This window comes from Pyrgilauda ruficollis, unplaced genomic scaffold, assembly GCF_017590135.1.
Source record: "Pyrgilauda ruficollis isolate IOZ18807 unplaced genomic scaffold, ASM1759013v1 scaffold12, whole genome shotgun sequence".
Classification (NCBI taxonomy): Eukaryota; Metazoa; Chordata; class Aves; order Passeriformes; family Passeridae; genus Pyrgilauda; species Pyrgilauda ruficollis.
In genome coordinates, this window is record NW_024510321.1 from 6,675,449 (window position 1) to 6,702,735 (window position 27,287).

Genomic DNA, 27,287 nt, shown 5'->3' on the forward strand with positions numbered 1-27,287 from the left:
CTTTCTAATTTGGTGTGAAGGTCAGTATAGAGGTCGTGATGAAGAATTTCTTTTAGTCTCTGAGGAACGACTAAACACTGAACAAATATTTAATTTGCATTTTACATTACTATTGAATAGACTTTGCTTCTTCAAAAAAATCCCTGTAGAGCTTATTTCAGTTCCTGTCAAAAATTTACAGGATTAAAATGGAAAAAGACAAGATACACAACAGCTAACAGTTGACAAATTCTTCCTTTTTTACTATTTTAATAACAAAAAAGATAATATAATAGTCAAAAAATGGGAAAATGCAGCATATTTCCCTCTTTCTATCCTAACATGCAAAATTTTCTAGCCTGAAATCAATATTTAGACTCTGTAGTAGAAATACATTTTAAACAGAGAAACTCTTGTAATATAGTTTTAAAACCATGGAGGTGAGGTCTGTTATTTAATGCTCTCTTTGATTCCGGGGACTAACAGGACATTTCTGTATCAGGATACCAATTCTCACCCACACTGCAAGAGGTAGCAAATTAAGACAGAAAACAGCATGCAGGGGACAACACATTATTTCCCTCCCTTCTCCCTCTTCCCTCCCCAAGTCAATCTGTTTGGACTGTGTCAGCTGTGGTGTCAGAGCAGCGTGTTATGAAAAGGGATGCTTTGAAGGGGCAGCTTATTACACTTAAACATAGCTCCTGTAAAGGAGGGGTCTGAAATATGGCAGGATTTATTAAAGGGTCTTGTTTCTTGTTAAGATTACCCCCATATCCACAGTTTCTGTGTGGGCACCCATCTGCCTGGCCTCACTGTGTTGAAATCTGTGGCTCTTACACCTCCCACACCGATAACTGATAAAAGGGTCTTGAGATTGGCCACCTTCACAGGAACCCTTCCCTGGAATTTCAACTCTGTTGTATGGTTGCAGAGATGGTTTCTACCCTCTCTCCTCTACAGAACAGTTTGGACAGCCTGTTCCTGAACTTAGTGAGTGCTTGGAAAGTGAAGCCACTTAAGTGGAAGGCCTCCAATATTTTTTCCCTATAAAACATTTTTGACAGCAATGTTGCTGATCTCTCCTACAAGAGAGATCAGCATCCAGAATCCAGATCATCTCCCAGAAGACTTTGGAAGAAGGGGGTTCTCTGCAGAAAAGTGAACACAGATACCTGTGTTGCTGTCCCTGTCTCCTCTGCACAGTGCTGGACAGGGGAGCTCTTTCCCATCTGTTTTCTCAGCCCTAAATTCAGGAAGCAAGAGGTGAGCATGCCTGGAGTACAGATGTGCCTCTGCACATTACTCCCTGGAACTGTGCTGCAGATGGCAAGGGACAAAAGCAGCCAGTGGTGACACTTGCAGATATGGAGCTGGATAATTTTGCAATTTGGGTTTCAACACTGCCCTTGTGACTCATCTTTGTTAAACTGTGTCAGCATATGGACCCGATGGAACAAGTCCAGAGGAGGGTGATGAAGATGATCAGAGGGCTGGAGCACCTCTCCCATGGAGACATGCTAAGACAGCTGGGGTTGATCAGTCTGGAGAAAAGAAGGCTCCAGGGAGTCCTCAGAGCACCTTCCAGTTCCCAAAGGGGCTACAAGAGAGCTGGAGAGAGACTTCTGACAAGGACATGAAGAGATAAAACAAGGGGGAACAGCTTCAGACTAAGAGAGCAAGGTAATAGGAAGAAATTCTTTACTGTGCTTTACTATGATGGTGGTGAGGCACTAGCACAACTTGCCCAGGAAAGTTGTGGATTCCCCATCTCTGGAAGTATTTGAGGCTGGGTTGTATGGGCCTCTGAACACCCTGGTCTGAGTGGAAGGCGGCCGAGCCCATGGCAAGGTGGCCAGAACTAGGTGGTCTTTAGGGTCCCCTCCAGCTCAAACCAGTCAATGCTCCTATGATATTGGTCCCCACAGATCCTTAGGGCAGCTTCACCCAAGCTATGATACACCCACGACCTGCTGTAACAGAGAAAGTGTTCCACCTAGAACTTGGCAATTCTCCCTGCACCACCAGACTCACAGCACTCAACGAGACTGGCAGAACATGGCAGTCAAAACATATGTGTCCATTAAGGAACCCAAATCAGTCTCTAATCCTCCACCACTTCTGCAGAATTGCTTTAATTCAATCTTCCTCGTGTTTTTACCTGGTGTCACACGGACTCCATGCATGCTCCTATTGAAAGTACAAGCCTTGGTTATCTCTTAGGAGGGCACAGTGAATGTCACATGAGCGGGTTCTTGGATTTTTGGTCTTTGTGAACTGTTAAAGTTGCTTCTGGAGGACATAAATGCCTTTTCTGACTGTCTCCACTCCTCTGTCTTCATTCTTGATGCTGAGGATATTCAAGAAGTACAGTTCATGTTGCATGGGATGTAGAAAGCTTAATGCACAAATCACAGACCTTCTGCTTCATTCATAAAGAAATAATAGGAGATTTCGTTTTCTCTTAAATAAATATTTTGATTAAAAGGATGACGATGGACTTTTTTTAAAAGGAGACAGCAGTAATAATAAAAAGGTCTGTTTGCTCTTTGTTCCATGTTACACAATGATTTGCCTGAAAGAGATATTAATTATATTTGTATAAGAGCATTTTCCCCTCACTGGTTTTAGCCCTGTGTGTTGCACTGATTAAGAGGAATTGATCTTTGCTGCCACACAGAAATGGGAAAACAAACATGAGCTCAGTGGTTGTATAAGATGTGCTCAAGGGCCATAATTTGAGCCAAGAGGAACACTTTGTGGCTCAGACCATGCAGACAAGTCTATCAAATGTACAATGTGTCATATACAGATTTCTGTTTAGTGGACCTTTCTGTCCCAGCCTCCACATTTATCACTGTCTCCCTGACAGGAGCTCTGCCCTGTTATCCTGACTTGTATGTCATTTATCAGTGTTAAGTACAACAAAAGAGTATCTCTTTAAACCCCCTTTACCCTTTCACATGCTTCTACCCTTGAATAATGATATCTGTCTCTGCAGCCACAAATATTCAATTTCATCCTTTCCTTTGTATTGCGTTAGTTGCTCAAAAAATGATTAAAATGGCATTAGTGCACTTTAAAATGAAAATTATTATATTATTGTTGGAGTCATGTGTAAGAGAAGAGATAAAAGCATTTAGGTGCTTTTGCCCCCGTTTTAGGCCTGTCAAGGCAAAAGAGTTTTGTATATATATGTATATACATAAAATCTCCATCCATAAAGTCAAAATTTGCAATGCCACTTCAGCCCAAATCACACAGCCCCAGGCCCAAATTCAGCCCCAAGCTGAATTTTCAGCTGTGGGTATAAATAGCTGTGTCCAAAGGAAACAGTGTAAATTATGACATAAACACAGGCATTAAAATAACGTTAATGGTCTTTGAACATACCTTCTCATATGACTATTGCATTTATTTTATTCAAGAATAAAGAGGAAAGAGGTGAAAATGGGCCACAGAAACCTTACAAAGGCTACACAGAAAGTGTAGCAACACTGAAAATAGTTGCTAGAAGAGATGTTTTCAAGAAGCATTTCATGGCCTTGCCTGTTGCCATGTTTTATAACAACAGACTGCCTTTATAGGAAGTTGGTAACATGCTGGGAATCATAAGCGTCACAGAATTTATGTTTAGCTACTGCCTTGCTAGACATTTTATAGAGATGTGTTAGCAACTCTCTATAACAGGTATGGTTCAGGCTCAGGTTATTAATTATAGCTTGCAGATTCAATTTATAATCAATAAAAAACCCAAATGAATTGTCAGTTTGAAACTTTGCTTCTCATTTTCTCATGTGTACATATCCATAAATCATCCGGTTCTCACACCTCCTGCTCTATTTCCCAGACCTATTTCCCAGTTCTCTTTCTGAAAAGCAGAAAACACCTCATCCTTCATGTTTTCCCCAGCCTCCTCATGCTCCTGCACTGGTTGCATGTGTTCCCTGGCACTCCTCCTCATTGGGCTGGATCCTTTCAGACACCACTTCCAGGATGCTGGGACCTGCAGTCTTGGGCACAGCAGTGAAGGAATATCTGCAGGGCGAGAGAGCACTGCATGGCACAGCTCCTGCAAAATGATGGCATGAAAGGATCCCTCACTACTCCAGATCTGGATCCTGAGACAGACATAATTTGTGCAACACGTGTCAAAGCTCTGTGACAAAGAGGGGTAAGTTGCTGTATGGTGAAAGCACCTGATGCTGAAGGAATGCCCAGGAAAGGATTATTGGATAAAAAACAGGGCACCTGCTCCTGAAGCTGGTACAACACCAGGAATACAAGAATACCTGGAAATGGGGGAGAAATTTGGAAGGTAGGGTGTCTCCAGGAGCTCTTGATTCCTAGGTCTGATAGCTGAAAAGGCTCTTGGGGCGTCTAGGAGCTGGCGGCTTTTTGCTATCCCTGAGCAGATTTGTCTTTTGTATTTGTATCCTTGTGACCATTTGCTTTCAATGCGGTAATTAAGAGCTTGGCCATATATCCTACTAATTGCCTTCTTTTGTTTTGCCATTGAGTTTACTTGATCCCCTGCATACCTTGGTCTTAAATACACTTAGCTGAAAATCACTACATTTCTACTGAGTTGAGGAGGAAGGTTCTGGTCCAGGTTTTCAGTTGAGGGCAGAAAAACCTTAACAGGCTTACAAAAAGGACCATATAGTGGTGTTTGCAGCACTTGTGTGCTGGCACAGCAGACTCTGGAGTCTGCTTTTGGTTGACAAGTTGCTATCACAAACTGGAGGTCTGGCAGCAAGCCTCTCGCAGAGGCTGCTAACTGGCACAATATGTTTTCCAACTTGGGCAGGCAAGTCCCAACCCCTGACTGTCCCAGGGGCATCTCTGGAGGGCAGTGAGGCAGTCTGAACCTCCTTTCTCTGGCTGCTCTGCAAAGGCACCACCAAAAGACCCATCCTGGTGTGACAATCCCAAGTGTGCAATGCTTCAGATGAGCTCCTCTCAGACTCAAAGCCACTGTGGCAGCAGTTTTCCCAAAATGGGATAAACTGTCCTGACAGCCACTTCCCAGTAGAATCACTGCCCACTCCTTTCCCTTTCCCTTTCCCCCATCTCTGCTGTCTTCTACACACTCTTGTCTTTAACTATGTGGTAGGTATGTGGCTCTCTGAATCCCTCTGCAAATGGATGCAGCTCATTCACTCAGAAAACCCCATTTTTTGTTCCTTGGTTACCAAAAAATTGCAGGAGATTGGACTGACAGGCAGCAGAAGACCATGAGAAGGGATTGAGGAGAACAGAAATAGCGCACAGGAGATAGTGGAAGCCATGTCTGAGTATTGGAAAAGACACAAGACTCATGTCTGTTTTTAGGGCAGGAGTGAGCCATTAGACCAGCCCAGAAGATCATGACTCTTACCTTGATACAGCCTTAGCTCCCCATGGAATTTCACTCCTGGTACAGCTGAAGGCAGCCTTCTCACAACTGCCCTGGAGCTGGTGGCTCACAGCTGCCACACAATCAGCTCATGACCCTTCAGTCATTTCCATTGATAGGCTCCCATCTTATGGGAGCTATTTTTTGGGTGTTAGCTCTAAATGTATCAGTTAATATTTTGCACCTTGAATGTATTTTACCCTGTTTCCATTATTTCCAGTCCAAAGCACAATGCAATCCCTCCTTATACCCCATATCAGTTCTTCTCTGTTGGGAACACCTCCCAGTTTTGTGCCATCAACACACACCATCAAACACTCCTGGCATTTGTGCCAACTCAGTGTTTGCATTTAGGGTACATTTTCAACAAACCACATGGTACTTCACAGACCCTGATGGAGTATGGCTTAACCCCACGTTGTCACTTAGTGAAACCTTGGGTGTTAAACACCCTCCTGGCAAGATTGTTACAACTTCCACTGAAATCACAAGAGGTCTTGGCAGGGATGATAGTGTGTCAGGCCACTGCGCAGAACAAGCTTGGAAAGTTTGGGACCAGTAAGTCTAAGTTGTGAAGAAAATAGTTTTAATATGCTAGTGGTTTTTTTAGGGTAAATTTTGTAGCTTTTTATTGATCAATACAATGGAACCCCCACCCCTCCCCCCAACTCTGTGTTTAAACAAAATTACAGTGAATTGCTCAAAGGCAAAACAAAATTCTCTGCTCAGCTGTTTGGCTCACATTCATCTCCCTTTACTCCTATACAAGTGACATTTTAATTAACTGTGTCAGGTGGATGTGTAACATCTCTGCTGAAAAGCCTGTATCTGCTCAGATGTGTGTCATAGTTTCTACACCACCAAGATCTACTAGAGGTCACAGTTTTGTGGCAGGAGTATCCAAATTCTAAACAAATACTTCCTAATACATAATCTGTCTAAGCTTTTCTTCTACTTGCACAAATGTATGGAAAGTAGTGATTTACATACACAATTTTTTCTAAAAGCAAGCACAAAAAAATTCTATAGCAGGATCAAAAATCAGTTCTTTGTGAGTAATAAACAGTTTTGCATGGGACTGGCTGGGTAAATGGTAGTGATTTTGTTCCTCGAGTGAGTGCTTTTAGCTATGAATACCTAAGTGTGCAAATGTAAACCGCTGCTTCTGCAAATATATGTGCAGCTCTGAGGTTCACTTTCTGTGAATGTTAATGGACACAGAATTCAATCACATGAATATTCAAAGAAAGTGAACACAAAAGCAGCACAAGGGTGGCTGAAGTGAACAGATGTAAAAACGTAAGCCCAGAATCATGGTTCCCCCCCCACCAGTGCGAGTGCCTTTAACTTTGGAGCTTTACGGTATTGATCAGATTCTGAATTTTTCAGGTAAATATAATGCAGTACAAACCATGACACTCCACAGTCTTGTGAGGAACATATCAGTTGTGTCAAGAAGTCTGATTTAGATCTGAAGCCTTCCTAGTCAACTGTCAGCTTAGACCTACATGGGAACACTGGTGCAGGAAATACTTCTGCTGGGATGACAAGGATATGGTCAAAGAAGAGGATCACTAGCTTTATGAAAGTCCCTTGTCAAACAGGAGTGAGGGAAATGATGCTGTGAAATTCTGTGAAAGGGAAGGGATGAAGGTGAGCAACATTTTTATTATTTTACAAAATAACAATGTATAGTGGGGTTTAAATTGCACGTGTGTGACTTTAACATCAGTGAACAGGAGGAAGAAACAAAGGAGGAACAGAAATCTATATGTACACTTATACATGTACTTGAACATATATTCTCAATCTACCACCTTTAGACGTGCCCACTTAGCTGCAGCTGTGAGTGGGAACCTCTGAGTCACTGAAGCAGGAGTGGGCATACAAACAGAGTAAAACTCCAGGTGGCTGAAGTGCTGCATTTTGTTATTCAGGAACTTTCCTGATGCATTTTAATTTTACCCATAAAGAAATCACACAGATGCAATCTACAGGGAAAGAACACTGGGGGCTACTAACAAAACCAGTTAAAACTAAAGAGAGGCAATTCAGACCTTTGGAAAAGTGAGTGGCATTTTCCCAAGCACATTATGAACACACAGTCAGTGGGAGCTCACCACACATCAGTAATGTGAGTAAATGGCAACTCCTCTGGGGAAACTGAGGGGAAACTGAGGCACATAGGTGACTGACTGGAACTCTTGATTCTGCAAAGCACTTAAATATATCCTTCAAACACGGGCCATCCTCACTGACGTCAAATGCTGTTTTCCTGAACTCAGTAACTGTTTGTCTCAAATCCCTTCTCCTTAAAGAGGGATGATGTGATGGCTGTGCTTAGAATCATTCTATGGTTAGAAGTATGCAGCAATTTAGTTTGGTGAGAAAAAAAGCTACACATATGGCTGAAGGCCAGGAGAGGGTCAGAGACAGGCTTGAGACAGAAATATTGTTGAGAACATCAGGCACAACCATCACTGGGGTTTGATGGCAGTAGGAAGTGAAGAAGAGCAAGAACTGAGACTGGAGGTGACAGATGAAATACAAAAGTATGTAGGAAGCCTCAGGAAGATGCACTATTGAATCTGTGTTGCTGTTTCAATGGAAATGCAATGTAATGTGCTTACTTACCATGCAGAGTACACAGGAACCAGCCTGGAGCTTCCTAGACAGCCTTGTGCTGCATCAGCAGAAGTGAGGGATACTGTGGAAAGGCTCATCTCTCCTCATTCACTTTGGACGATGGGCAAGACTTGGCAGGGCAGAAATCAGCACATTTCAGTGTATTTCCTTTTAATCCTCTTCTTAAAAAGTAAGACAAACCTGTGCAGTGATTTGTGCAAGCCCTATGCTCAGAATCTTCATTTCTTTGTGACACTTCATTTCTGCCACAAAGCAACTTGTTTCTTTAATAGCTACAGAGGAATACAGATTATTTATTTAGCTAATTGGAAGGGTTTGGGTTATGTAATCAATCTAGTAGGTCTTGAAGCCTGTTCTAGCAACTAAACAGTTGATGACAGACCCTCAATAATCAAATCTAAATTCATTTTTGAGGAAATGAAATACTACCTTTCATTATACTATCTTATTGGCACCATGTCAACTGCTATTTTACTGATATCCCTCCAGAAAAATGAGATCTGATAAAAATTTGCATTTCAGTTTACATTATTTATCAGAATTTTAGTTTAGACTTCATAAATGTCTCATAATGATAATAACTGCAATTCTCTGCACAGTTGCATGAAGACCTACCAAAGCTGTAGCACACAGCATCACTTATTCTCTGTGTGGTTCCAACACAGTAAAACTCTCTCTCTACTCCAGTCGGTGTCAGCACCTCCTGCCTCTTCTGGAAATGCCACCAAATGATTTGGAGATGCTATAAACATGACTGAAATCAATTTAATCAAAGGGATTGTGCACATTGATACATGGGGAGAGCCACTGTGGTAACTTATAGAAAATTGTGGGAAAGGCTGGTGCTGCCCGAGTGCTTTTCCTTTATTCTTCAATGAGACTATCTGGTGAAAAAGCAGAATTTGAGTAGGTTGCAACTCCCCTAACTGGAGTCATTTAGGAAGCAGACACATAGTCTACACCAGCCACGTGGGGTCCCTCTACATTCAGTGAAGAGGAGAGACACCTTCATCCCTCTTACTGTGGCCTCTCAGAGCTTATGCTGAGGGGCCACTGTGATTTTGGCAATCCTTCCTCAGGAAGACTTAATTTTCTTGGCTGGGATTTGCCAAAAATGCTGCCTCAAAAGAAAAAAATCTCTTTGAGTGTATTTTTCACAAAACCCCGTGTTCTTTGAAAATTTTCTGATCCTTCACTTTGAACGGTATCCAAACTGAAATAAAACCTAAACAATATCTAGTTGCTATTTTTCTTTTCCCATATTCCAATACTCTCCTGCCTTCTCTCCATTTTTCTCTTTATTTTTCTTTGCTTTTCCAATGGAAGGAAAACAGAACAGAAAACACAGAGAGTGTGAGGATGATTAAGCCTATTTAACTAACCTGTTCAAGGTTTTCTAAACATACAGCCAGGGATCTGCTTGGGACTCTCAGGGCAAGTATGGCTTCACCACAGGATATTCTCTGCAGAGCTGTATGGGATTAAGTGAGCAGGGTTACCTCTTCACTTTCTCCTCAGCCATTAGCCTGCAGCAATCTGCTCTCCACACTCTCAGGCAGCTCAGAGTTGAAGGGACACAAGAGAATTTACAGTAATGGCTCATTTCTGCCAGGTCTGTGCCCTGGTAGCAGATAGTCCCTCTTTCCATCAACCTGGTGGCTCAAAGCAGGCAGGATGCTGCAAGTCAAACAGGGCAGCCTGGTTGATTATTCTGCAAATATTTTGCTTTTTCAAATTTGCTTACATACCAAAATATGGGTTTAGCTGATAAAAGCCAACAGCTATATCAGAGTCCATTACAATCTATCAGACAAATACTCAGTAATTTCCAAATTAGTCCATGGACTATAATACATTCAAGTCATCTTCATAATCTCTCTTGTAAAAAAGGCCCACCGCTATAAGAATTACCTAAACATGGATTTACCAGACAGATAGCTTGCAATGTAAATGACTTGTGTTTGCATAGGTAGAATGCATATCAAAATTCAGGCTCAAATGAGAGACCATATTGACTGTCTCTGAGTTGTTATGGTCTATTAGATAAATATTATCTTGGTTCAGGATAGTGGTAGTTTTCTATATGCACAGTTTCCTAATAAGCCATATGGACTCGCAGATAAAATTGTGCCTTCAGATTTCAAAAGTGATATGGCTGAATAGCTGTAATGAGTATGAGGAGGCTCCTGTTAACCAATTAATCAGAATGTGTCACAGAATGCCCCCTTCCTGTTTTGTGTTAGGATGTGTTACAATACCCACCCAGAAAACATGCACTGCTCAGTGGGATTTTGGCAAAAAACACATGCCAGGGGCATGGCAGCCAATCCTTGTAAAAGAATGGTGGTTGTATTAGAATCCCTGCACTTCTGTGATTCCAGTAATCTTTTTATTATTTTTTGTCCTGTTCACACAAATGCACACAGACTTACAACCAGTGCTCACCAATAGTAACAGAAAGAATCTTAATGGTGTCAAAGACATGGATTTCCATCACACATTGTTTTTTCTCACTTAATAATAATGTATTAAACACATTTTTCATCATCACTGGCAAAAACTCAGTGGATTTACATTTCATCTACATGGAATGTGAGCTCCAGGGATCCCTGCATAACCTGTAAAGTGCTCACATGAACTAAACAAGCCTGGGACACAAACCAAGAGAAAAACCATTTGCTGAAGCCAACTCTGAGCTTTGTAGGTGACACCTCAAGCAACCTCTTCCTCCTTAATAAACATGAGGATTTGTCCAGGGCATTTGTACACCACGCTGATGTGGAAAATTATGTGGAGAATTCTAGTTTATTTCAAGTGCCTGTGTTTCTTAGAGTTGACTGTTCTTCTCCTTCTGGCTATACCTGGCAAAAGAGGTCTCTTGCTACCACAAAAAACTTGTGATTTCAAGAGGAGAAAAAAGGACATTATTTCTGGATAAATCAAATTTTGTTCAGCTTTTCCTCATCATTATGGAGTAAATTTTCTCCTGAAAAGCAACACAAGATGTGCCTACACAGCATGGTTCAGCATTATGCAGAGAAAACTGAGGCAACCTTAGGGTACCACAGGCCTTATAAATGACATCTGGTGTCCCTTCCCATAACTGTCCCCCAGACTGGGCAGCACACCAGGGCATAAGTACCTGGTAAAAGGTTTTTAAAAAAGATGTAAAATGGTCTCCCAGCAGAAAAAGTGCTACATGGCTGTTGTGCTGGATGGTCCCAGACGGCTGCAAAGGATGGGTGTCACTTTGGGAAAGGGATGGTCCAGATACAGGCAAGGCCATGAGTGCCATGACATTATTCCTCACAAATGGGTTAAGTAACTTTTGGTTTAGACCCTTATTTTACCTGCAGACCTCAGAAGCTAAGGCAGCAGACAGCATATTACAGAAGTAATTTTTACAGGTGAGAAATGTAACTTCATTTGGTCCACTGTTCCACGACTTCCTTGTTGTCTTAATATTTCTTAAAAGTAGCTCTGCTTTGAATGACTACATTTGTTCTCTGAAGCACGCTGCTGCAATGTAAACATCATACAACTTTGATTTTCTCTGAATAGAGAACACATGCTGTTCCTGCAAAGAACATACAAGATTGCTTTTAGAAATCAAATGTTAATTATGACTGGGGATTGGAAGACACAATAAGCTTTTGCCCCTTCATTGTGGCCAAAGATAATTTCCAAGCCTCTACAAAAATGGTATTTTGCAGGTCTGTTTGGACTCTTGTATTTTATTAGGAGAGAAGTACTTCCAGCCTCTAGTCCTGGCAGAGGAAGCTGTGGCTGCAGGCACTGTCTAATGCTCTTACCTACCTTTGCAAAGAGGACATCAGCATCTTGTCCGTGCTCATGTTCACAGCCATCCTCCCATGAAGGCGTGTTAAGATTTTCAGCTTTAAGCATCTCTGCTGTGCTGTAAATGTACTGTTGAAGCTTTTATAGGCCAAGTTACACAGTGATGTCTTTCTGTGTACATTAGTCTGTATGTCAAACTTCTAATGTGAAAATAACACTACTGTAAGCCTGAAGCATTAAGAGGTGTCAAAAGAAAACCAATGGCAATCAAAGTTGCTTTATCTTCCCAAAAATTTGACCACAGGCAAATGAAGATGTGGCCTGGATTTCTACTAAAACATGTAACTTACCAAACCAAGTTGCACACTTGGTAGAAGTTTTGGATTCCCTTTGCTTTTCTAGGCTTCAATAGTTTATGCAGCTTATTTTAACAATAAAAGAAATGAAGTGTGAAAGAGCTGAGCACTGACAGTATTTTAAAATTTTGTTTCTGCACCCTGTATTTCAGTGCACCTTTGGCACTGCCAGACTCTGAAGCCAGCAGAGCACTCTGTGGCCAGCCCTTCTGAAGGCAGCCCTCCCTTCCATTCTCTAAGGAACGCAGCTCTCAGGAGATTTCCAGCACAGCCCAGGCTCTGTTCAAAAGGCTCAGATAGGCTTGAATAAACATCTGACCTTCTCGAGGAAGAAAATGTAAACTTCCCTCCCCTCCCTCCCAAGCTGGGATTCTTTTGACGTTCTTTTCTACTATTTGTCTTTATTTATCAAGCAAAGAAAGTATGTTTGACTCTATAAGAACAGAAGATTTTCAAACTTGAAGAAGTTTTCAGATATAATGGAAACAAGCGAAGAGCTCAAAATTGTGAATAAATATAAAGTTTGTGGGAAGGAAGTTTTAAAGTTTTTTATATTGGGAAGAGTAAAAACAGTAAACAAACCCCCAGGTACACAGCACATGATGAGCCCCATGCCCAGCTCTGGGTGACAACAGCGTAATTATATTGCAGGTTTTGGGGGAAAAGTGCAGAACTGTGTGGCTTGATCAGCCAGGAATTCATGTTTTTATTTTATCAGAGCACTGTTATTTTCAGTGAATTTTAGTGTGTGCCATCAAACCCCAAAAGTAACTTAAGCAGATGTCGGTTTTCTTTTTTATTAAATGCATACCTTTTTTCTTGTTTTTCACTGAACACTTCATGTCCTTCTGCAAATTGTTCTAGGTTCAGCCTCCAAGAGAGTAGTGAGGGAAAATCAGGCCATTTAAAAATAAAATAGATTACTTCTGCACAGCTTTCTTTAATCAAAACCATTATAACTGAAGGCTCAGAGCCTTGATTACACCTCTTCAGAGGGCACCCCTTGATTTTTGCACGACATCCCTGATTGTTTTATTTACTTATTTATTTATTTATCAGCTTTTGCTTTCGGCATTGATTTCTAGGTCACCGAAATTTTTCTTTCTTTAAATGGACTTGCTTGTTTCTCACTGGCAGGTTATTTTTCTTACAAGGGCTATGAAGTAAACATGCCTCTTTTTCAGAAGAAGATAGAAATTCCCGTGATCACATATTCCTGGAGTTCTTTCTCTTTTGCCTTCCCCTAGCCCCTGTGGTGAGCAAGATTGGACCAAGAGTCATTCCTCCCGACCTCTCCCGAGCCCCTGCAGAGTTAAGGGCCAAAAGGTCATTTTCTCAGGTTCCCTCTGGAGGGAGAATCCAAAGGTCATTCCCTCCCTCCCCAACTTACCCCAAGTGCATCTGAGAGACATTTAAAACTCCTTTGAAGAGGGAGGGGAGAGACCGAGTCCATGGGCTTTACCTACTGCCCCTCAACAGCCAGGAGATGTGAACCAGGGCTGTGCATGAAGTGTTTATCATACAATCCCAGAACATTTTAGGTTGGAAAAGACCTTTACACCATCAAGTCCAACCATTTGCCCACTGCCAAGTCCACCACTAAACCATGTCCTTAAGTGCCGTATTTACATGTCTTATAAATACCTACAGGGGTGATGACTCCACCACATCCCTGGGCAGCCTGTGCTAATGCTTGATAACCCTTTCATTTAAGAAAATTTTTTCTAATATTCAATCTAAACCTCCCTCAGCACAACTTGAGGCCATTTCCTCTTGTCCTACCACTTTTTGCTTGGGAGGAGAGACTAACCCCTATCTGGCTACAATCTCTTATGCTGCAAATATCAATAAGGCCACCCTCTTCTTCAGACTGAACACCCCCAGCTGCCCCTCAGAGGACCTTGATGCTCAAACCTACCAGGACTGGCCTTGGTTTCTGAGTTTGGCACTGTGAACTTCAGCATGGATGGGCAGAGATTGATCACAGAGCTGTGACACGGGCATAACCATTTCTGCCTCCTTTCCCCCAAATCAGCCTTTTCCTTTTCACAGCCTCCTGAATCCTTCTTGTCCTCCCATGGCTTTCACTTGGAATTAACCAGATGCCATCGGGGAGTTGTGTTAAACAGCTCTGAACATCCTGATGTTCCTGCTTCTTGGGAATGGGGCCGCAGGGATCATTTTATGAGTCCCCTTAGAAAACAACCCCCAATAGACTCCCACAGCCTCACCCAGAGCTCCTGCTGCTGCTGCCTGCTGCCCTGTCATCCGTGAACCCTGTGGACCAGTTTTGGATTTCCCAAGACAGAAGTAAATAGTTAAGGCTAGCTTCTCTACACTTCCTCCTTATCCCTTTCAAGGGAAAAGTCTCTTCATTGCTTGCTCTTTGAATGATGAAGCAAAAGCGAGCGTTTTTTCATCGTTAAATTCTTTGAGCTGCCTGAAGAAGGAAGGAAGGAAGGAAGGAAGAGAAGAGCAACACTTATTTCACAAGGTCCCCTGCAGAAGGGGGGCACCAAGGGTCACTTCCTCTCAATCTGTCCCCTCCGAAGGAGAGCAGTCAGGCTGTGTCAATGCCATGGTCCCTTTGTGGCGGGTAGGCAGCCGGAGGTCATCCTGTGCCCCAGCCCCGCTCTCGCTGGGACGCACACACGCTGCTGAGCCCCGGCTTTCTCTCGCACACGGGGGGCAGGGGAGATTAGTTCTTTTTTCCTCTCTCTGCTTTGTCTAGAGGGAACTCACAAGTCACTACCTGGGCCCCTTTCGGAAAGAGACAATAGCAAAAGGGGAGTCCCTAGGGGTTTTTTTCTCTGGGGATTTTCCAGGCTGCTGGGACACAGTAGGATTAGCTGAGCAAAGCTTTAAAATCCAAATAAAAGTGAAGTGCTGAAGTACAGGTTTCGAGCCACTTGGAGGTTCTGGTGACACTCTCAGTGCAGTTGCAAATTCACAGCAAATCCACTGACCTCTCCCTATACATCAGCCTGAAATTTGGGGAAAACACTTCCCCAATGAAGTGCTTGAGCTTCCATGAAGTACTTTAAGAAAGCAAGGATCATGTGAAATACACCGGAAAATTCAGGTTCTGTGTTGTCAGACAGGATACAATAAATAAAATCACCTATCTTACTTGTTGTTTGGGGTTTGAATTGTTGTAGGTGGCTTCTTTGGAGCCTGATTTTAATATTTTGAAATAACTCAGGTGTTCTGGCTGAATTTTATGGGCTTTGGGTCAGGCCATGACTGGGCTTCTGTCCATATATTAATCTCTGGGCAGATCTTTAAGGAGCTAATGTGGAATTTAGAGTCAAGAGCTATCTTTTCACAGGTATCTTCTGTTCTTTCAAGTCTTTGGGTTGAATTTTGTTCAGATAGGGGTTGCAGTTCCCACTGAACTCAACGAGCAAGATTTTGTTGCCTCCAAAGCAGACCCCAGGGAAATAAGCTGCTTACTTTGGAACAAGAATTTGGACCTAAGATGTAACTAGTTATTACTTTTACCTTGTTAAGGTATCCTACAATTTCAGACTTCACTGTTTTAAATGACACAAACAGCAAACTGCTCAAAAGAGATGTGCAGACTCTCTACATACTCCTAAGACAAGAGTAGAGAAAATAATTCTCCACTTGCTGAGCAGAGAAACTAATTCAGCAGCATGAGTTAACATATGCCCAAAACCTCCATGTGAACTCACTGGCAAGACTGAAAACTCCTTTTGAAACACTCCAAGACCATGTACAGGAGACTAAATTGTAGTCAAAGCTTTCTTTTCTTTCCTCTTTCCTTTCCCCTCCTTTCCTCTTTCCCTTCCCTTCCCTTCCCTTCCCTTCCCTCCCTGCCTTGTCTGCCTTCCTTCCTGCCTTTCTTTCTTATGGAAAGGCCTTCAGACTGCAGTCTGCACATCAGAATCTGCACTGAAATAATTCAGGACTTTCCCTTCCAGCTCTTGACATTACACAGAGTTTCTAGCAGCACTTATATGTGAAACAACACAGTTTTTATGGCCTAGGTGAAATACATCTCTGTGATGCTGCGAGGTGTGAGCAGTAAATGGTTACAAAATCCTTCCAGATCCCTGTCTAAGTGTGCAGTATTGTTACTTTACAGAATCCGTGAAGCTCAGGACTGATGCTGTTCATCAGAAAACCCCCAAGAAATTAAGATGTTAGCCTTTGCATGTGAAGTGACAGATTATTCCACACAGTGTTGCAGTGACACGGGTGGGGTCCTCTGCCAGCACTGAGCTTTCCTCCCCACACACATTCAAGGATGTGAGGGGGAACAGGGTCCTCTCCTGCACAGACTCACTTGACTCATCCAAGTGTGAGCTCCTACTTCCACCTGTGCCTGTGGATCCGTGTCTTTGCCCTGGAGCATTCCACACTTCAAATGGAGCATGTGAAGATTCTTTATGAATTGTGATGGTTTCGTTCTTGCCACACAGTGCTGTTTGTTAAGAAGCATACAATGAATTTCACTCATTGCAGTATCCTTTCCTCCCCTCCCTCCCCAAATGCAAATACAAATCCACTTAAAAAGCAGAGATCTTTTGACTTCTAACAGAAACTTTTATCCACATAAGAGGATAAGAAATTCATTAGCTTAAGTTGTGTGATTGTAACAGCTCATTAGAGAGCACAGTGCCTTTCACAGTGAGCATGCCTCCAGTCCTACGTGGAACCTGTCAAAGTTAAGGACAAAGGTATGGGACAACTTCACCATCTTGGAAGGCAATTTTTGATTTTTAACTATGCAGACCACAAGGTTCATTAAATGATTTTAATGAACAGTCACAGGCCTGATGTTCAAATCTTCATTTGCGTCTAATTACAAGCAAAATATGAAATTGGTAAATTGATCGTTCTTGACATGAGAAAAAAAATTATGGTCATTAATTATGTTTTCAGACGATTTATTGTTGGGGTTTTTTACGTTAAAATAAATATTTTGATCTCAGGTTTTTCTGCTGCAAAATGCTGTTGTGAAAATCCTAACACAGCCTCTCTTCAAACAAGGGGGAAGCTGCCACTTCTGAACAGAAAACATAGTAATTAGTCATACTAATTTGTTGAAAGAAAGATAAAGAAGAGTTCTCAGCCATTTATCAGATCAAAAAAGTTAGTGATACAGTATTTTTTCATCTCTTGAATCTCAAAAGGCATGGCCTTGAAAAGGAAGGTAGTTTGCAACATTTTATAAAATATATGAGAGGAGATTGGAATGTATTTTTCAATCTTCCCCTGGCAGCCTTCACGGCTTTATTCAATTTATGCATCATCTCTTGAAGTTCAATACGGGGCACTGGGTCCCAAAATGTACTTTGAAGCATCCATAGCAAATCTTCTGATCTCTGCTCTCACTATCTGAGCAACATACGCATTAGAGTGGAATTTGAGATCAGCTTTTAGGTGGAGGGGTGAAGCGCTTACTTAGATAACCCACAGTATCTCAGCCTCAAGTGCAATGCTCAGGTTTGGATAAATGATTGCTTTTCATTTTCCCTGAAGATAAAAGATACAGTTTTATACTATGATTTACAAACCTCTCTACCCACACGGATATCAAGTGTTTCTTTTAAAATGTATGTTAAATACAAATATTGGAAAGAAACTACTTCCTTATGCCATTCTGAGAAAAATGATACTTTACAGAACGTGCTGGTTGCAGTAAGGTACCATTGTGTGCCTTCAGTGATCAACGAGCTTTTCTGCCTTTGCTGCTCTTATTCAATCTAAACAAAGCTCAATCCCTTTCCTCCCCCTCAAAGAAGGGAAATTACACATTTTTGTGTGTGTAGCACTACTACAATGAGAGCTCACAGAACTCCACCAAGGGATTTCATGTGGTGAGGCTCAATGCTTTCAGCACGTTTTGTTTCCAGGTACAACTTCTACTACAGCAAATTTCTGGGTTGTTTCCGCCACTGTTGTGTAACTTGGCATTTTTGCTTTGTTCTCTTGTATGTCACCCGAGAGCAATGACTGTGTCGTGTGATAAGACAAGCCATGGGCTTGGAAGGGCAAAGCCGCAACGCAATGATTATTGCTGGAGGGTGCAGTGGAGGGAGAAATAATCTGATTTTTAAGCTGGTTCTCTAAAAGTGATGCGTCATTCACGGAGCAGTACAGCACGCTCTCGAGGAGCGTTTCTGCTTCGCGGAGGCCAAATTAAAACATCCTGAAATTCCTAAAAAAAACGACCAAACAAGCAGATAAATAATCCCCTTCCTAGTGCCCAAGCCCCTCAAGTTTCCCTCAGTTTCACGCAGCGCTCGCAGCTAAGGATTGCACGGACACACTTCCCCAGCCACGCAATTCCCTCACAACCCGCCCTCCCTTTGTGTCGAGCCTCCTGATTGGCCCGGCCGCAGCTGTAAGGCGCGAGCGGATTGGCCGGGCGGCGCGCGCTGTTGCCATGGCTCTGTTGCTAGGGAGGCTCGGCCGTCTCCAGGCCCTGCAGGAAACATGTAATGAATTATGGATGCTTGGTTTGCTCAAAGAGGGCCTGATCTGTAATGCAGATGAGCTGCCAGGCCTCCCCCCGCCCCCCCACCCCCTCATCCCCCAATCCCCCACCCCCCCTTTTCTTCTAGGTTCCTAAAAAAATAGATTAAAAAAACCCAAAACGGGTGGGGTGTGTGTGTGTGTAGAAATCAGTTTTAAATCAGAATCTGCCGTTTGCGCGTCCCCCGCCGCAGCAGTGGCTCCCGAAGCCCATGGCAATTCTCATGCAAAGGCAGGGCCAGAGGTCACTATCTGTTATTTGTTCAGGAAAAGCTTGTAGGATTTTTCACTGAACTCCATGACCTGCCGGGGTATTATTTTTTCCCCCCTCTTTGGTTTGGAGACAAAATAGGATACAAACACCAGAAGTGGTATTTTCCAACAGTTGGAGAGGAAATTGTCCCCTCGGTGTGCGAGGAGCGCAGCAGCCAGGCTGGCTTTTCTGGCCTCCTGAAAGATACGTTTGCTCGGACGTGACCCAAGACCTTCCATCGGTGTGGTTGAGTGGCTCAGGCGTCTGGAAATGGTGCCAGAATCCCTTGGCTGTGGAGCTGTTGCCTGTGAGTGCCACAGCTGTAACACGCCCGCTTCGCTTCCAGCAAAACTGGACCTTGTTCCCCACAAATTGCTCCCCAGCTGGAACAAAGCCTCTGGTGCTTCATACCTGAATACACAGGTTGCTACAGAGCATTTATTTCCCCTAATCTTCTTAAGAAGTAAGGTGGATGTTATGCTACAGAAATGATAATATTTTCCTATACCTAATGAATACTGATGTCAGAAGAGACACCTCTCCTGGGCTCATGCAGAGTTTAGTCTTGGTTGGGTTTCTTTTTCCAAACTGTTTCAGTTTCAGTGACAAATTGTTTCAATCCTTTCTGTGTTAAGCCTCCATGGACAAATGTGACTTGAAAAATTCTTAATTCTAGCAAAAATAATGAACCCGATTCTTGTTTTGAATCGGTGGTGTAATTTGGGCCAGACTCAGCTGAAAGTGGGCACCCTTAGCTATCCAAATATTGACCTCAGCAGAGATCTCTTTGTACCTTGAAGGTTCATCACGTATGTGAGAGATGAGATATCCCTGCTCCTCCTCAGAGCCCTGTTTTTCAGAGAATTCCACACTAAACAGTTTATTCAGCAAGTAAACTTCTCCTCTGGGAGAAGTAAATACTCAAGTAAGAGCTCTGAGATGAAGACGAAATATATCCGACCCTCCTGTGATTCAGAGCAGAATGATGCCTTGTTTCTAGGATTGCTAAACAAAATGATCTGTTATGTAAAAATCATGATACCAGCTTAAAAACCAACTTAAAAAATAAGAAAGTCTGTGAAACACTGCATACAGGAGAAAAAACCACTTATGCTGAGCTCTGGCAATCAAGCAGTCCCTAAGAGCTTCAGCTATAATGGTCTTTATGTTTTATTATTTTCTATTATTAAAATGTTTTCCATTGAAGAAAATGATTAAGACAAAACTTCATTGTCTATCCCACCCATTTTTGAAAGAGCTTTCATCAAATTCCATTAAAAAAATCCAGGCTATAGAATTAAAGCGCCCAATGTGCTTAAAATTGAGAAATGTCTGAGATATGTTTAGCTGAAAACAGGGTACTAAAGTGTGTATATATGGATGTATTAATTTTGTTGATTTTTTGTTGATTTTTTTTTTTTTTTGGTGGCATTGGTTCCTTGCAACATGCACTAAAACAAAAGATATGTTAACAGTTAACACTTGCAGGAAATATAGGTCATGGTTTTTGTGAACCAAATAATTGTGGTTAACACTTTTCATTTATTGATCTTCATTTTTGTATACAATACTTTAAGGCATTGGAAGATGATTATTCCCACACCCATACAAATACATGCTGCACGTACCATGAGATTTGGGACAGCTTAAATAGTCAGCAGAGAGGCAGCAAACGACTTCTTAAGCACATAAGCAATTTAAACAAATCCATATTTCCAGTGCTTTAAATGGCCTAAGCATCTCTCCCATGCTTTCCATTGAGGAATCACAAGAAATTCCACCAGCAGCAGCCAAGCTCTTTCTGTAAGTCTGCTGTCAGGTTGTGGAAAGCTCTTGTAATGATGTCTGCAGCACAGCTTTTGCCTTCCTGCATCAGTCCAAACTTCACCAAAACAGTGCTTGAACCTTCAGGGCAGAGACACCTCAACTCCAGCAAGCCTTGCATCTTCCCCAGGACATTTTGCAGGCAGCTCCTCAGGAGGAACCTTGCTGAGTTCTCCTGATTAAGATTTTATAATTCCCTTTGCTGTGTTTGTGCGCTGAGGGGCGAAGGAGGGGCTGGAGGCCTTTGGGGTATGGACCTAACAACCTGACTCAAATGAATACAATACATACTGGACAATAGTTCAAGTGAGAGAAGGTCTGGAGTCACCAACAGGGAGAAAAATGATGCAGGAAGCTTTCACAAAAGAAGCAGCTCTTAAAGAAAGAGCTGAATGAGGAAATGGAACATTTTGGTGCATTATGAGTAGGAGGTTGGTGTGTGGCCAGGGTGGAGCAGGAGGGAATCTTCAGAAATCAGGAGAAGCTAGGAGAAACAAAGGAAAAATATTGAACTATTTTTTTTCTTCATTTCTGTGGCATCTGATTGAAAAAAAAATTAATCTATTTTGAAAAAAAAAATCAAATCTATTTCATTGGAAAATAACAAAGTTATATTTTCCCCCAAATTTTAAATGTTATTGTTGTTATTGTTTCAGTAGAAGTTTCTTTCTTTTAGAAACAAAGGGTTCTTTCAATTTGCTTTAAAAAATGCAAACTTTCTAATGCTCCTTTTCTATTAGGACTGTATAAACAAGAAAAGCTTTGCATTTTTATCAATAATAGCTTTAAAATAGTGCTTTAGTACAAACATATTCTTCACAAAGATCCTTCTGTAATTTAAAACATTTTTTTTCCTGAAGTAATTTCAACCAGTTTATGCTATCAGTAATCTTCATAGAGTTTACATTAATCCACAAACATTGTATAGTGTGATGAAGTTGATGAGAATCAACAAAGGATAAAGTAGAGTATTGCAGCCCAGATAAAGAAACCCTCTGTTTAATGCCAGCTGCTCAGGAAATGTCAAAAGTAAAGTGAGTTTCAGGTCAAGGGCACTGGGAACAGTCTGTTAGCAAACCCTAAGACAGGCAGCTCTTGTTATTAGTATGAACAAGGATATGGTGAGTCCTTTTTAATCTACCCCTGGGCCTCCTTCTGGCTTCCCAGACATGAATTTGTCCCATTTGGGCTCACCTCTGTGGGATTGCTGGGAGTTTTTCAAAACATACCCTCTTTGCTCTCTCTAATGTTCCCCATCAGGTTCGTTAAAGGCCAGGATTTCAGTGAAAATCCTGCTCCTAGGATTTTCTGTGGGCTCACTGCCAGACCTTCAAAGTGAACAAAATTGTGGGCAACTGCTCTTTTTGTTTGCTTGTCTTCACAGCAAGGATTTTCTTCACCCATGTACTTTCTGTGAGTGTACTTTGTTTATCACCACTTAAGGGAGTTTTACCTCTTGATACAATACTAAGTTGACAGGTGGAACATCTGAGGAAATAGGACCAAAGTGTGGGCAGGGTAATAACTGGATGAACCTCTCTATTGGTAGCCCTTTCATGAAGAATGGGCACTCTTTCATGTGACTAGGAAGCAGAGTTGGTTTGGGAGAATGAACATGCTGATACTGCTTGACAAAATTTCCCCAGCAAGGTATTGCAAAATAAGAACACTATTGACAACCACTCTGAATTGAAAAGCAAAGCATTTCATTTGGCTCTGTGAATTCAGAGCCATAAGAGGCACTTTGCTGTAGATGTCCCATGGATGTGCACCAAAAACCAAGGAATTTTGCAATGATTGTTCAGAATTGTGCAGGTTAACAGCACTGCACGACTCTTTTCTTGCTGGTGTTCTTTAATCTCTTTAAATTTTCAGGGATCCTTTAAAATGCATGTTTAGTTCTTGAATGCTGTGTTTTGGGCCAGAGGAAAAATCCTAATGCAAAACTGCAATGTATTTTGTTACATGCAAACTGTAAACGTTCTGTAGGGTATGATTTGTGCATCTTTATGATACAGCACTAGGTGAAAAACTTCTTCAGTACAAAGCGTATAAGCTCAGCCAGAGCATTAGTCAATCTGATGAGGCCTACTCATTTAGAAATTGTCATAATATGCAAATATGTTCTAACATTTTATTGTTTGAATAGTGGATATTGGGAGATATAGATTGGGAAGAAACAGATGAGTGACTCAGAGGCTGCTGGTGCCATAATACTTTACGGTTATTAGAGCCAGACAGTTTTTCGGATTTGGTTCTGTTTGCAGAGTAATTGTCCTGTGAGAAAGAACAGCCAATATGATGCAATCTACTATGGATCCAAACCTTTCTCTCCACAGTGACAGCATTTATTTCATCATATGTTAGATATTTAGAGAGGAGAAATTTACAGCAGATCTAGTGAGCCCAGGCATTGGAGATAAACATTATTTGGCACATCATCTGCTTGATCTATTTAATTCTGTCTTCCTTAGATTGAAATAAGCCCATGTCCTGGAAGTAGGTGTGTTGGGATCACAAGGCCAAAATGAGTATTTTGTCAGTGTGTTATGGTGATCCAGGCTGTTGAGGAAACTCACTTTATATCTGCTTCAAAATATCTCTTTTCAGAGCAGCCAGGGGATCAGGCCCAGCCAGTAAGGGTTTATGATATGCAGGCCTTGCTTGACCAAGCTCATCTCCTCCTATGATAAGGTGACTTAAGTGGGTGAGGGAAAGGCTGTAGATGTTTATCTGGACTGTAAGAAAGCCTTTGACACCATTTCCAATAGCATTCTCTTCCAGAAACTGGCTGCTCATGGCTTGAACAGGTGCCCTGTTTACTGGATAAAAACTGGCCGAATACCAGGTCCAGAGAGTGATGAGGAATGGAATTACATCCAGTTGGTGGCTGATCACAAGTGTGCTCCCCAGGGCTCAGGACTGGGGTAAATTCTGCTTGATATCTTTATCAGTGATCTGGGTGAATGGATTGAGTGTGCCCTCAGTCAATTTACTGGTGACACCAACTTGGGTGGGAATGTTGATCTGTGGGAGGGCAGGAAGGGTCTGCAGAGGGAGCTGGACAGGCTGGACTGATGGACCAAGGCCAGTGGTATGAGGTTCAACAAGGCCAGGTGCTGGGTCCTGCATTTGGGTCACAACAGCACCAGGCAGTGCTACAGGCTGGGGACAGAGTGGCTGGAAAGTGGCCCTGGGGGAAAGGACCTGGGGGTGCTGGTTGACAGCAGCTGAACACGAGCCAGGTGTGCCCAGGTGGCCAAGAAAGCCAAAGGCATCCTGGCCTGGATCAGAAATGGTGTGGCCAGCAGGACCAGGGCAGTGATTGTCCCCCCGTCCTGGCCACTGGTGAGGCTGCACTTCTAATCCTGGATTCTGTTTTGGGCCCCTCACTACAAGACAGACATTGTCCAGAGAAGGGCAACAAAGCTGGTGAAGGGTCAGAAGCACAAATATTATGAGTAGTGGCTGAGGGAATTGAGGTTGTTTAGCCTGGATAAATGGAAGCTCAGGGGAGACCTTATCACTCTTTACAACTGCCTGAAGGAAGGGTGCAGCCAGGTGGGGGTCAGTGTCTCCTCCCAAGGAATAAGCAACAGACAAGAGGACACAGCCTCAGCTAGCATCAGGGGAGGATTTGATCAGATAGTAAGAAAAATGTTTTCTCTTCAAGGGTTATCAATCATTGGAACAGGCTGCCCTGGGAAGTGGTGGAATCAACATCCCTAGAGGTATTTAAAAGATGTGTAGATGTGGCACTTAAGGACTGGTTTAGTGGTGGACTTGGCAGTACAGGGTTAAGGGTTGGACTTGATCTTAAAGGTCTTTTCCAACCTAAAAGATTCTGTGAAACATCTCATCCCTGCTATTCTTTGCTGTCTGCCACACAATCCTCTTTCACACAAAACTTTTCATAAGCCTGGAAAGAGCCTTTTTCTGAATGAGCCAGGAACAGTTACTCCAAAGCAACTGGTTACTGGCCTCCCCACTATTTGAGCAGCAGCTGTTGGTAGGATCATGGCAAGTGGAGCCACAGAATGTGCTTTAACAGCAGCTTGGTAGCTGCTTCAGCTTTCCAAGACAGCTGGCAGCTGAGTTGTGAAGCTGCAGCCAACCAGCAGTGAGACGTCTAATACATCTCCAGAAATCACTGTGTGTATGCCATGATTACCATAGTGACATGTCCCACTGTTTTGTCCATGCTCTGTGATCAAATAGAATCAGTCAATATGTTGCCATTTATCCAAAACTGAAATAAAACAGTGAGATAAGAGGAATAACAGCACTTTGGATGTGGATCCCATGTGCCATAATTCTACTAGATTACAAACAGCTACTGTTATGTGTGGCCTGGGAAGAAAAGGTATCATGATGGATTGGTTCCTTCTGGAGAAAGGACTATGGTACCAGAATTATGGATGTTTCATAAAGAATAAGTGCCTGTGTTGCAGAGATGTTGATATGGTAACAGGTTGTGTGAATAAAAGCAGCATAGATAATTGGGGTGTAATAGTTAAAACATTACTCAGCTTATTTGCAAGCAAAACTCCAATTTACCTTCAGCAATCCCTGTGTGATGCAGTGGGCTGCTGCATTGTGCATTTTTTACAGCATTTTGTGTTTGAGCTTTTCAATCAGGTTTTGAACTCATAGCTACTAGCAAAGGTGGCAGGTTTGAATATCCCTGTGCATATATAGGAATTTTGTTGGCATTGGTATCAAAACTCATATTGTGGTAAAGGAAAACAACATCAATCCTTGACTTCTTAAGAGTAATTCTATCTAAAATAGGAAAGCACCGTAAGGTCCTCTAAGTTTGATCTCCTGTATAATATTGTCTATTCAGTTTTCGTTGATGCACAAATATTTTCATGGTTTAAATGATGGTTTTAGTTAGATTAAAGAATTTAAGTCTTCAGGGGTAGCAGTTGTATGCCACAGGCATAACACAGAAAGAACAAGCTGTAGTCCCAAGTGTGTGATGGAGAGCTTATTAAATGGGATATGCCTAATTGATCACAATTAGTAAAAGTAGTGCTTTGTCCAATCTTTTAACTATTTTTTTTTTCAATTTGACCTGAGAAATTCTTTCCAACTTTTAATCAATATGGTTCTATGCATTTAAGCCAGAAATACATACAGAGTATCTAGGAACATTTGTCTCTGTCTGGTTAGAAGCCAGATCTTTGGTGCCTTTTCGTCAGTAACAGCAAGTTTGTAATTTTGAAAGCAGACTCCAACCCTCAAACAGTCAAATAAATAAAAAAATTCCAATGTCCAAATGACCAGTTGTCTCCATCTGACCAGCTGAGCTTAAGAGGGAGAGGGGGAGGGGATCCTTTGTGTCCAGGCTTGCTCTAATGTTGTATTGAAACCACATCTTTTAGGAAGGTGTGTGGTATTGCCTTGCAACCTGCAGCCAGTAGTGAGACCCTCACCTTTACTGGTAATCTTTTAGTGTTTAATTACCCTGTCAGCCAGAAAGTTACATCTTGTTTCAAGGTTGAATTTGTCTAACTTCCAGCCATTCAATCTTGTTCAAGCTTTTGTCAACAAAGATTGAAAGCCCTTTATTAGGTATCTTTTCCACCAGGGAATACCTATATAAACTGATAGACTCATTGTATAACTTACCTGACGTTCTGCCTCTAAAAATCACTTCCCAACTCTTGCTTTCCCCACATCTTTCTGCCAGAGATTTCTTCATACTATATATTGGATGGTGAGAAACCAATGCTGTCTTCTAATAAGATATGAGGAAAGATGAAGAAATTATCTAAGAAAGATGAGAAGGTCAAAAGGAATTGCTTGGAAGAGGCGTTTTCTCTTGATTTCAACTCATTTCTGCAATACTGAGAAGCAGTGCTATGTCCTAGACCACACCTGGCATAAACCAGCCAACCTCCAGTGGTGGGGTCAACTCCTATCTGGGGAGCTGTTGCTCTTTATAACGCTTGAGGATGTAGAAAGTGCTTTACAAAGAAGCACATGGATTAGGTTCAGGACCACTAGCTAAAGCAGGGATAACCTATGTGGTGCTCTGCAGAGTAATCGTGAAATCACAGAAAACCCCAACCACTTAATTTAGCAAGTCATGTTAAACACAAAGGAACAGTTACAATTTCACTACCAATTTGCTGTCAAGAAGTCATTTGTCACGCTACCCCTCCAGTTATTAATTTATATAATCAGCATTTACCTTTCACATTATGAAAACATTAAGACAGACCTGCCATTGTAGAACATCACTAGATTAGGACAAAAATGTAATACAGTCCCCATAACACCAAAATGTTGATCTGCAATATTAGCTGTTTATACTGTAATATTTGCTATTTATAGCTGACCGGGTCTAAGCCTTTAGTGTAAAAGGAGAGAGGAATTCAAAACAAGAAGGTGAATGCAGCTCTTCCCCAAGAGGAACCATGATTATAATTCAACCTTTGCTGGTGGTGTAGTTTTTTTGTGTACCCTACGGGTGTATGTTCTGCAGCAGTGCTTTGTTTCAAACATCTTCATTTTTCCTCTC